Raw genomic sequence first — 11783 nt, 5'->3', positions numbered from 1 at the left:
CAGCCTCTAGAGGGCACTCCTTCCCGGACTCATTGTTTCACTCATTTCATGAACTACATTTCCCATATACACTCCCTGGACTAATTACCATTCATCATTGCACCCAGCTGTTTTGTGTTTGTTAATTAGTGTTTGTCTATTTAATCTCAGTTGTGTCTGTCCCTGGTTGTGGTTCGTTGTATTTGTTACATGTATTTAAGAAATTTGATAAAAGCAGAAAGACGTCTAGGCCTATTGCTTATTCAAAGGCCGCGGAAACATGGGTTCGTTTGTTACGCAATCCATTCCACACCCGACGTTTTGGTTTTCTTCCTAATTATTAAATATAGACAATTGGTTGATGAAACATTGATTGAAATTAAGATACAATTTCTACTAAACGAAATTCACTTTAAAGAAAGACTTACTATAAAACACAACTTAATGAAGTGGTCAAACTGTCTGACCCGCTGCATGTCTCTCGACATTGCGCATCCGTCATGCTATTCACTTTTCATAATAGGTGAAATTTTTAAAAATAATATAAGGCTATAGCTCAATATTTAAATATAAATATTAAGCTAAATTGGCTACATTTTTATCCCTCTGGCCCAAGAACGCGCCGGCGCGTTCTGATGGATTTTTTTCCTCATGACAGCTGAAACAACTTAAAATAGGCTTTAGATTAGTGCAAAACTACAAATGGTCTACTTTTATTTGTGTACGCTCACAATAACAACAAAACCTTGTATTTTTGTAAAATAAAATAAATACAAAACAGGGTGCGCTTTCAGCTGTCTCTCTGCGAGAATCTTTCTGAAACGTCTCAAAAATTAACTTAAACTCGGCGAATAATTGTAGCTAAAAGAAAGAAACATCTCCATTCGATAAGAAATTCGTAGGTCTGTGTAAAATAAGAGGCGATCTATCCGCTGAAAGACTTTGCGCATCAAAACGCTCGGAGAGCGCAAAGGATTCTGTAGAGTGTTTGCTTTTTTGTGTGTGGTAGTCAGTTGATAAAAAAGAATAAACAAGTTAATCCTCAAAAGTTTTTATATTAAGATGTATATAAAGTTATTTTTTCTCAAAATACAGCATATAGCTGATATATAGAATAGAGCATAGCATAGGCCAATAACTGATAGAGTTGTTCCTTTAAAGTATGTTTTTCTCAGTTCTTTTACTATAATTTTTTTTACTGCGAGGCATGAAATTTTCTTGTATAATTTCTTTTCTTCAATTAGCGATGCTTATAGGCCAGTGTTTAAACTGAGATGTGTTGGCCATTACATTTACTTTATTGAGCATAGGCTACTGTTGTTAAATAAAATATGTACCTCGGGGGCTATAACGGATGTTTGTGAATTATTGCTGTGAAGGATCCTCCTGCTATTTCTAAAATAACTAAAATCGGAGCAGTGGCACTTTTGCCTCCACGTTCGTAAATTAGCCTAAATATATATTCCTGCCTGGATTTTAGTCTGCGATATCAAAATCACTAAACATTATATAGCATATTGATGGCTAGCCAGGCCCGTTCAATATATCCAATAGACATCATTGCTTGTGGGAGGGGCCCCATCTCATTATTTGCGGGGGGGCCTCATAGACTTGCGGTACGCCACTGAGGACAAGTAAAACGCTCTTTCTCTTGATCCTTCAAAACATTGAACGTTAATGTCGAGCACTGATAAGCCTATGTGCTGGACTGCCCCGGCCCAATTTAACCCCTATAGATAGAGAGAGATAGAGATAGAGATAGAGACCAAACAGAGCACGGAAAAAGGAACTAAGGGAAACAAAACAGAACATCAAAATAAGAGTCCATAACTGTGACATTGCACCATAAATGATAATCCAACAGTGGAAGGAGGGAGAGAGGGGCTGACAGGCCGAGGTGGAGTCATGGGCCTGGAGGACTGTGTAAAGTCAGAAATGACTTAGGTGTAATTTAAGTGAATTTGGAGATTTATCTCGGATGACTGGAGAGACGTTTTGAGTGGCGAATCTGTTGCGTCAGAGAAAAAGTTATGGAAATCGACGAACAGCATCGGAAGCAGCCGGCGAAACGCGGAAGAGAAGAGAGCTCGTGAGGCAAGCGCGCTGAAAACGGAGCGCATGGAAAGATATTAAAAACCAGTCATCCTAAAAGAATCACGACACATTGAGTGTCCTGTCGCACAAGTGTCTTCTAGAAGAAAAGCTTGCCGCATCTAAAGAGAGTTGTGAGCGAATGAAGACGGAAAGCGCGGAAAGCACGTCAGTGATGAGTCAACCCGAGACGCTGATGGTAGGAAGAAAAGTGTTTCAGCGAGCTAAATGTTGGCCTATATATGTTGATTTATATTTATATAAATGTCTTCTTGTGTATTGAAGAGACAGTTTATGTTGTAACAGAAGTTTGCTGATTCAAATTGTGTATAATAATATTGAATTAGTGTGCATACAGTTACAATGTGTACTATTAAGTGTACTAAGTTTTCATATTGTGTGTACTTGTTACAAAGCATTAGATGTTAAGTATATTATTATAATTTAGTATATTATTCTGTTTTCTTAAAGGTTATCAACCTAATTTGAGCCTAAACTGCCAAGATATCTATCTTCAATTAAACTAACTACAGTCAAACCAAACTAAATCCATCTGTTGGATAACTGTTGTTGGATGTGAATGGATGTAAAAAAATCAACACACTGCAATACAAGTCGGACTGTAAGAAGTTTATTGAAGACTGGAAGTAAAGCCATTTTTTGAGTTGATCCTTGTGTCCGTGGTTGAATAAGCCCTTTTTCGAGTTAGAGGCAGACTGATGTGTGAAATCCAGAAGTAACTCGACAGACTGAGGTGAGGCTGAGGAATCCGCATCATAGTGCCGAGCTGGTGATCGGGAAGCCTGAGGCAAAGCCAAAGAGCTGCATGAAGATAGCGGTGGGTGCAGACCCGAGGAGCTGGACGACACCAGTAGAGCCGGCGGATCAAGGGGACTGGACAGTCAAGGAAATGGGACCAGGAAGTTGGATGGGGGCATCAGAGGAGGAAGGTCTTCAGACAGTACTGGAGCATCCAGTCAGCAGGACGGGACCGGCGGGGAAGGCATCAAATCGAGGGTGGGAACTGGATCCGTGGATCACAAGTCGATAAAGCAGTGATCCGCTCCTGGCTCTGGGATGGACTGGGCAGTGCACCTTGACTTTGGGACAACACAGGTGGCAGTGTCTAGCGCATGGTCTGTGGTAGGCGCAGGCTTGGGCTCCTTCTTTCCCCCGCAGATGGTATATATATATATATATATATATATATATATATATATATATATATATATATATATATATATATTTAACACAATATTAAATATTTATGTTTTTATCAAAGTGTATTATGTCATAAAACATGAGCAATTCAAAAATTCCACAGAATAAAAGCTAGACATACAGGTTTGTAAAGTGATGAGGATAAGTAAATAATTACAGATTTTTTATTAGAGTAAAGTTTCCTTTTCTCCATTTATTTTATATTGTACATTATGATTTGTTTTATATGTGCAACAAAATTGCTATCCAAAGTGGAAATGGCAATGTGAGTTTATTTGGTAGCTTCTCTAGTAACAGAAAACTTGCAAACTGTCTCAGACAGTAAGATGTGACTATGCGAAAATTAGCATCATTTGTGTGTATAGGGCAACAGCTGTGTTTCCTTTAAAATTGGTTGTTTAGATCTGCTTTGATTAAAGTCCTTGAAATAGAACATACAGCCATGCGTTAGACATAATTGAACCCTAATTTGTCACTCACTTCATTGTTACAAGGACTCCACCATCCAATTAACTCAACAGCCACTCTAATCAAGTAATTAAGTAATTCTGATGCAAATCTGAGCCTGTAATTGGTTTAGGAGGAGGGCTGATAAATTACCAGATCAAACTTTAAGCAACTCTTATCTTGCAAGCTTACATCTTAAACTGATGGACAGACAAACGAAAGACCAGGAACGTAACTACTGTCCAAGAGACAACAGAATGACTCTGTTAATCTCATAAGCCAATAAGTTACATGACTTAAGATGATCATTTAGATGAGAAAACATGAAATGCAGGATTAGTTCCTGTTTCAGTTAATTAACACAACTCTATTGAGTGTGCATGCTATGAAAAACATGATCATCTTGACTTACAGACAAGCATCAACCTTGGTGCACAAATACTTGTCCGTGAAAGATGACAAATAAAAGAAATGATCTTGCTCTATCAGTGCAAGTGAAACTTGTGAAGTTAGTTTATATAGTTGATAAAATATAGCGATAGAGACTCAAACATGTATGGTCACATGTAGTCTTTTTAAAGTTTATTTACAGCTTATTTAAATTACACATGATCTGTATATATTAATATTAATTCAGACTAGATACTTAAAAATAACTGTTAAACTAACATCACTTGTGTAATGGATTAATAATAATATAGATCATATAATAATTTTATAAATCATAAAATAATTGTAATTATCATTAAAGCCAGACAATTTCATTGTTGAATATTTTTTACTATATAGTGACCTTTAATTTGGAGGAAGAGAAACTGGGGGAGTGACTTTATTACATTGGATGTGTCAGTGTCACTTTGCTCACATCTGATTGGCCCAATTTCGGTTTGAGATCTCTTACCCAGAACATAATTTGCCCTGGAGCAGGTTAGCTGTGGACTGTAAGTTACTATGGTGATGAACACAGCTAAAAGCCAAGTCACTTCCTAAAACCTAGGATTGGAGTAAACTAATCTGAAATGTACCTGGCTAGCCAGCTGTAAGACTGATGCCAGAGTGCCTGGACCAAGAAAGGGCTACTCTTTGAGAAAACAAAGGAAATTAACATTTGAACTCTCTCTTGCAAAATTAGCATCCCCACCCGAGATGCAATCACACTGAGTCAATCACACCTCAGCATTGCCTTAATCTACATTTCCCTTCCTTCACCCCCTCTTCCCCCATCTCTTCTCTCTACATGCAGATATGAGGACAGTTGACCCAAAATCTATATGGTTTAATGTGAACAATCATCAAAGAATGCTATACATGTTTGGTATAGTTTGAAATGTCTCAGTGCAACTGGTACAATGGTCTCGTCTACATGGAAGTAAACCAAAGGTATTAAAGGTTTTAAGAGTTTAGAGATACTTTGGTTGCAACCATGGGTGTGCCCCTTTCCCAGGGTCTTTCATCCAAATTACCTCCTGTTCCACAGCAAGGTGCGAACCCCATAGGTCTGTGACCCTAGTCAATGCAAATTCTGATTGTAAGTTCATGCCCCACATTGGGGGATGTTTTGTCTTGGTCTGAATATTTAAAGAAATGTTGCAAAAGGCTCGGGGCGACTCTGTATTCAGATGAAGCCCACATTGCTGAGTGTCAAGTACATTCAGCGATGTGTATTTTTCAGGTATGCATCTTACTCTGTTTCTGAGCATTTGATGTTTTGTATTGCTCATCTTTGAATTGATTATGTAATTGGCATGATACATTTATCTGACTAATAAATTGTCACATTCGATTTTATTCTGACTTACTCTGAAATTATTGACTTCAGTAGATTACGATGTATTCATTGTTACCGCAAATCTGCGTCAGGTTAGTAACGGACTGAAGTCCAGTTTTGAGTGGAGCATAGGGCACACCAACTGTGATTTTAGAGCTCCGACTAATGCTTGGCATTAGTTCAAGTGTACTTAGACTGTAAAGGCTAAAAGGGAATTTCCGTTAAGGACAACAAAATGTTGATCGACCAACCTAAATAGGGTGAGCCTTACCTCTGTTTATTGTAATGTTACTCTAGCTAAGTGTACATGGAAACCATGGCATAACCAAACCAAATCTACAATAAGAGAAGTAATATTGGTCAGATTATCTGTAGTAGTGGTTATGACCTCTGACTAGAGTTAGTGTTACTTTAATTCAAGTGCATACAGATCTATGGGGACTAAGGAAAATACTTTTAGATAGAGCAAGCATGAAAGCGGCCTTCTAAATAGTATAGTCAATTACCTCTGTCTAGTGACCAAGACTGGCAAGTTTGTGATCGTGGGCCCACATAATTAATGAATGGCCAGTGCGAGGACCCTGTGCGAGTCGCCGAATGAACCGAATGAACGAATGAACCGAATGAACCGAATGAACCGAATGAACGAGTACAATAATAAAGAGTTAAATATATTCTAATATAGAGCCAAATTATTATACAAATGACCAATAATCAATTGACATTCTAAACTAAATTCGAGGTCATAATAACATGGAGTCAGATAAAAGATTATTTGGAATTAAACTACTTTGCCACGCTGAAAAGACCAAACGCGCAAGAAACATTCCCAGTCCAGTGGGAAACCGCCGTTGGCCCGATTGGGCGGACCCTACACAGCTAATCCGGCTTCATGGTACAGGCCCCAGGCATGTGCTTATACTGAACTAATGTTGTAACATACTTTAATGACTTCAATTCTGCACCATAATCCATTGTTGTTGTTGTTTTTATATTAGAATATTATACAGCCATATCTCCAGAAATGACCAAAGCACCATAAATGTAGTACATTCTATTTGTGCTATATTCTTCTGAAACCAAATCATAAAGTAGTTTTATGTGAGAAACAGAGTGATATTAAAAGGAATACTTCACCCATAAATGAAAACTGTCATTATTTACCTTCATGTCAGTTCAAACCCATATAACTTTATTTTATCTGTGGAACTAAAAGATATTTTGAGAAATTCCTGTTACTAATATTTTTATAAAGAAATTAAGTTTATTCTTGAGAATAATCTTGACTTTACAATAAGGTTCCATTATAGTCTATTCAACCTAAAAATATCAAGATGTGGTTTTTGGTTCATATCACCCAGCCCTATTGCCTATATATTTTTAAAACGTAAAATATATTACAATATAACTTGATTTGTGACATTCAAATCCATAACAAAAAGTCCACTGACCCTTTAACCCTTATGCGGTCTTCGTTTGGGAAGTACACTCAGGGTCTTCGGGGTCTCCACAGACCCCAGGCAACAAAATGCAATTTTGTAACAAAATACTTGTTTTTTTAAAAAACATTTAATTTTACTCTGTTTATTAATGTTTTTACTCCATGTTTGTACAGGTATTTTTGTACATGTTTTTGGAGGATTTATCATATTTTTTAAATTTATATAAATAAATTAAAAAATATTTTTTTAAAATAGGTTTTTATACAAAAACAGCTTTTTATGTAAAATTAACTTTATAAAAGACCCACATTTCTAAATTTCATTCATGGGGATAACATGGATAATTTGACATGGTTTAGTGTAAGATTTTTGCCCATCTTTTGGAAAATGCAGTTTTAAAAGTAAAAAAAACTATCATTTTTACCAGTAGATGGCTGCAGAGCTCCACTATATGCTATGTGCTATTTGAATGACTGAAAGACATCTTTTCATAAGTTTTTTTCAGTTGGATTCATATCTAAATATTATGAAATCACAATTATAACAATAAAGGGTACTTTTTGTCAAAGTTTAGTATTTTTTGTAATGAAAAAAAATAGTTTTTCAATATTGTTACATTATGATGAGACTCCACTGTGAAAATGGACAAAATTCATCCTCAAAATCAACATTTTGGAAAAATTAATTTTTTTCAGTACAAAAAATGCTAAACTTTGACAAAAAGTATTTTTTATTGTTATAATTGTGATTTCATAACATTTAGATATGAATCCAACAAAAAAAAACTTATGAAAAGATGTTTTTCAGTCAGTCAGATAGCACATAGCAAATAGTGGAGCTCTGCAGCCATCTACTGGTAAAAGTGATTTTTTTTTACTTTTAAAACGGCATTTTCCAAAAGATGGGCAAAAATCTCACACTAAACCATGTCAAATTATCCATGTTATCCCCATGAATGAAAGTTAGAAATGTGGGTCTTTTATAAAGTGAATTTTACATAAAAAGCTGTTTTGTAAAAATATTAATTCATTTATTTATTTATATAAATTTAAAAGATACGAGAAATCCTCCAAAAACTGCACAAATATGAAGTAAAAACATTAATAAACAGAGTAAAATTACATTTCTTTTTTAAAAAGCAGTTATTTTATAACAAAATTACATTTTATTGCCTGGGGTCTGTGGAGACCCCGAAGACCCTGAGTGTGACCCTTTTCTTTACACTAACATAAAAACAAGATATCACTCCGATTTTTTCTTTCTTTGTAGATCTAGAAAGTGTTAACAACGGTACAAAGTTTCATGTCATTTGGACAAAGAGAATATTTTTTTTTATTTGAGCAAACGTCGTTTGGGGTCTGTGCAGACCCCAAAGACCCTATAAGGGTTAATTGAATCCTTTAAAGTGAGAATGTTATAGGAGTAATGTTTTGCTGGAGATGGAAGAAAGCGTTTGAGAACACCATTGTGGGAAAGTGCTCCTGTAGCCTTTTGTGTCCATCTGTGGAGTTTTCAACTTTTATAAGGTTTATAAGGTTAACATCAACCTGCTATAAAAGTGCTCACAATAATCTATTATGAACTTAACAGATACTGTCTATATAAACTATTATGAATTTAGCAGGGCGTGTCTTCAAGCAGGTTGTGCCTGCTACATCTTAACCCATTGTGAGTTTGAACCAAATTGATGTTTATTTATGTATTTCCATTAAAGGCTGGAATACACTACATGACAGATTTTAAAACACTAGGCATCATACACACACTTTAGTCTGTGCGCATCATATACTATGTGATTTTCTGTGAAATCTGTCAACTCTGACTGACCAAAATCTGCAGACTGCCACAGACTTTCGACAACTATTGTTGACTTATCCAGACTGCAAATCAGGGCAAAAATCTGCAAAATCTGTGTAGCGTATTCCAGCCTTTCTTACATTTACTGTTCAACTGTCTGAATTTAACTGTATGTATTCAGTTCGATCCAATCCTAACTTGTGATTACCCATCCATATTTATTTTTCTTTTGGCTGTAAAAGTCTATAACCTGATTTGTGCACAACGGGACCCAACTATCAGCACTGTCAGTGCTCTAACCCCAAGTTTGACACAGTAGATTTACACACACTCAAAAAAAAAAAAAAAATGAATTGTTGGATTTACTTAAAAAAGAAGTGTCAAGTGGTTCCACGCAACTATAGTGAGTAATTTGTACAAATAACAATTTAGTTGTATGAACAAAAGAAATTCAAGTAAAGCTGACAACATTTCTTTGAGTAAATACAAATCATTTGTTCATTTGTCACTGTTACATAATATTTTTATGTGCAAAATAATATTAAAATAAAATTTTCTTTTCTTTTCTTTTTAATATTTCAATGTACTTAATAATGTATATTTATTACGTAAGGTGAACACATTTATTTACTTAATTTACCTTATTAAATGAACTATTTGCTCTACAGAATGCACTCATTGAACAAACTCAATTGAATTGAGAGCAGGAATTAGGACATGGGTATCACAGCCTAAACACATGCGGCACTCTTCTGCATAATAGTAACCACAAAATTCAAAAACAATACAGAAACTCCTCTAAATGTCCAACATAACTGAACATTAAACACTAACATTGAACACTAAACACTAACAACATCTTTCCCTAAACACTAACAAAATAACACTTTAATCCTTACTCTCCTAATGCAGACCCTTGCAAAGCATGCTGTGAACTATACGGATCCACTGCACAGTTAGTTATGTCAACATTAATTTGTGCGTTTCACTCAGGAATCTTAAGTTGACTGAACAAAATACTTAAGTAAAGCTTACAATACTCATTTTTAGTAGAAACAACACAGTTAAATTAAGTTAATGTAGTTACATGCGTTTTTTAAGTAATGTGAACAAGTGTGGTTCAAGTGAAACTAACAACAGTGAAAGTTCTTTTTTTTTTAGTGCAATCTGAGAAACTTTTTAGTATATCAGTGGAGAGGCAATTATCAAAATCATCCTCAAAGAATCTTTGTACAACAGTGCATCCAAAAATACACCACAGCTACCAAGAAGATAAATAAAATATCTTTTTTTCAAATAAATGCGGTAACATAAAATGTCCTTCAGTAAGACTAGTTTCCATTAGCTTCTAATTACTCTAAATATCTTTCTGCCGACATAGATGTTGGCGTCGAGTGCTAGTACTTTCTTAGAACTAACAAGGCAGCAATCAGTGACTGAAAAATACAAATTTTACATACATGCTGCTAACATATTATTGTAGCACAGTTTGGGCTGAATACATTGTAATCAGACTTTAGCCATGAAAATGTTACAAGTAACTGAAATAAGCACAAATGTCAGGGCATGTCAAAAGATCTCCAAAAAACACCTCGGACCACAGAGGGTTAAAGCAATATATAGCAAACACTGGGAGACAAAATGTTATTTCCAAAAGAATCTGTAACATAAAGCTAGAATCAATTTACAGCAGAAATGTTCAGACTAACCACATTCTTTATGCTTGTAGTAGCTCAGGCATTTCTCAAGGTCCAAAATGACGAGTTTTGACGAGAACGCTACATTTAGAAAAAGTAAATTGCGTTAGCAATGAGTGAATAACATTGAGGGGGTAGATAAACCAATTAGTGCAGTAAATAATAAATGTGAAAAGAATGTAAGTGACGTCAAAAAGAGCTGAGGAATTTTTGTAGGTGACAGAAAGAGCTGAAAAACGATTTCATATTTGTACCTCACATTTTTGTTGTATGAATATCATTATAAAAACAGAAGAAAAGAAGAAGTAAACAACAGGGCCCTGAGAGACAGAACTACAGAAAAAATGCAAGAAAATGCTTGATTAAAAAGCACAAACCGTCCCTCGCATACCCTCTGTGACCATTCAAATAGCAATGACTCACTTGTACTGCATAGGGAGATCGGCTGTAAAACGGATCATATAACAGAATGCAGATAATGGTTCCTTTTTTTTTATTCTCATAAACAATCTCGTACATATTAGTATTATTCTCAGATCAGGTGCAGAAAGAGCAAAGCCGGTGTGTTTTGCCCTTTCGGAAGTGAAAGATCACACTTATTTGAATCGCAGGGATTTATTTATTTAAAAACACTTCTCACAGAAATGCTGGCATTCTATCAAGTTTGAAATTAAAATCATTTTATAGCAGGTTGCTTTTACATGCTTCTGAAAATGGAGGCAAAAAAAGCAAATGTTTCAGTGTTGCCTGGGTGACATTTACAAAGCAAAATGGAAAGGAATTTTTTTTAATCACACTGATCTCAGTCTTGTAGCAAACCAGCCGAGAGTGCCACACATGCACGCACACACACACACACATATAAGGAAACATCAGTGTGCTGAAAATAGTACATTTCACTGTACTAGTATGGACATGTCTGAGTATTTAGACTACTTGTTAATGCAGATAGCGCACAAGAGTTAAAGCACATCTATTTAATAATTGTGATGTTCGATGCTCGAGGCCAAATGCTTCAACTGACCTTGTGAACAAGATACTTGGCCATTGACCTTGCACACAGCACAGTATGGTTACAAAGGTTACATTTAGATTACCTTTGCAGTCATCTAATGCTTACTTAAAGTTAATATTCAATTCATTCAAAAACACTTATAATTCAATAACACCATTACATGTATCTTATAATAAAAATGCACATCATAATGTTGCAATACCTCAATTCACTAATAGCTTTTAAAGAGTTGAATATACTCTTCTATTGTTCATTGATAACAAAATACAGAATTTTAATATCGGCAATTTATTGGCAATAAAATAAAAATGTGTGGTCTGAAGTAT

General features: G+C 35.3%; 1 long non-coding RNA gene across 1 annotated transcript; it reads left to right on the top strand.

The window, feature by feature from the left end:
• Nucleotides 1-1739: 1739 nt before the first annotated feature.
• LOC125272244 lies at nt 1740-5526 on the top strand. Its single transcript, XR_007185794.1, has 2 exons — nt 1740-2269; nt 2542-5526. It is a non-coding gene; the product is annotated as an uncharacterized LOC125272244 (long non-coding RNA).
• The last annotated feature ends 6257 nt before the right edge of the window (nt 5527-11783 follow it).

This window comes from Megalobrama amblycephala, linkage group LG7 (assembly GCF_018812025.1).
Source record: "Megalobrama amblycephala isolate DHTTF-2021 linkage group LG7, ASM1881202v1, whole genome shotgun sequence".
Lineage (NCBI taxonomy): Eukaryota > Metazoa > Chordata > Actinopteri > Cypriniformes > Xenocyprididae > Megalobrama > Megalobrama amblycephala.
Note: the sequence above shows the minus strand (reverse complement) of the source record. Positions and strands in the feature narration are given on the sequence as shown.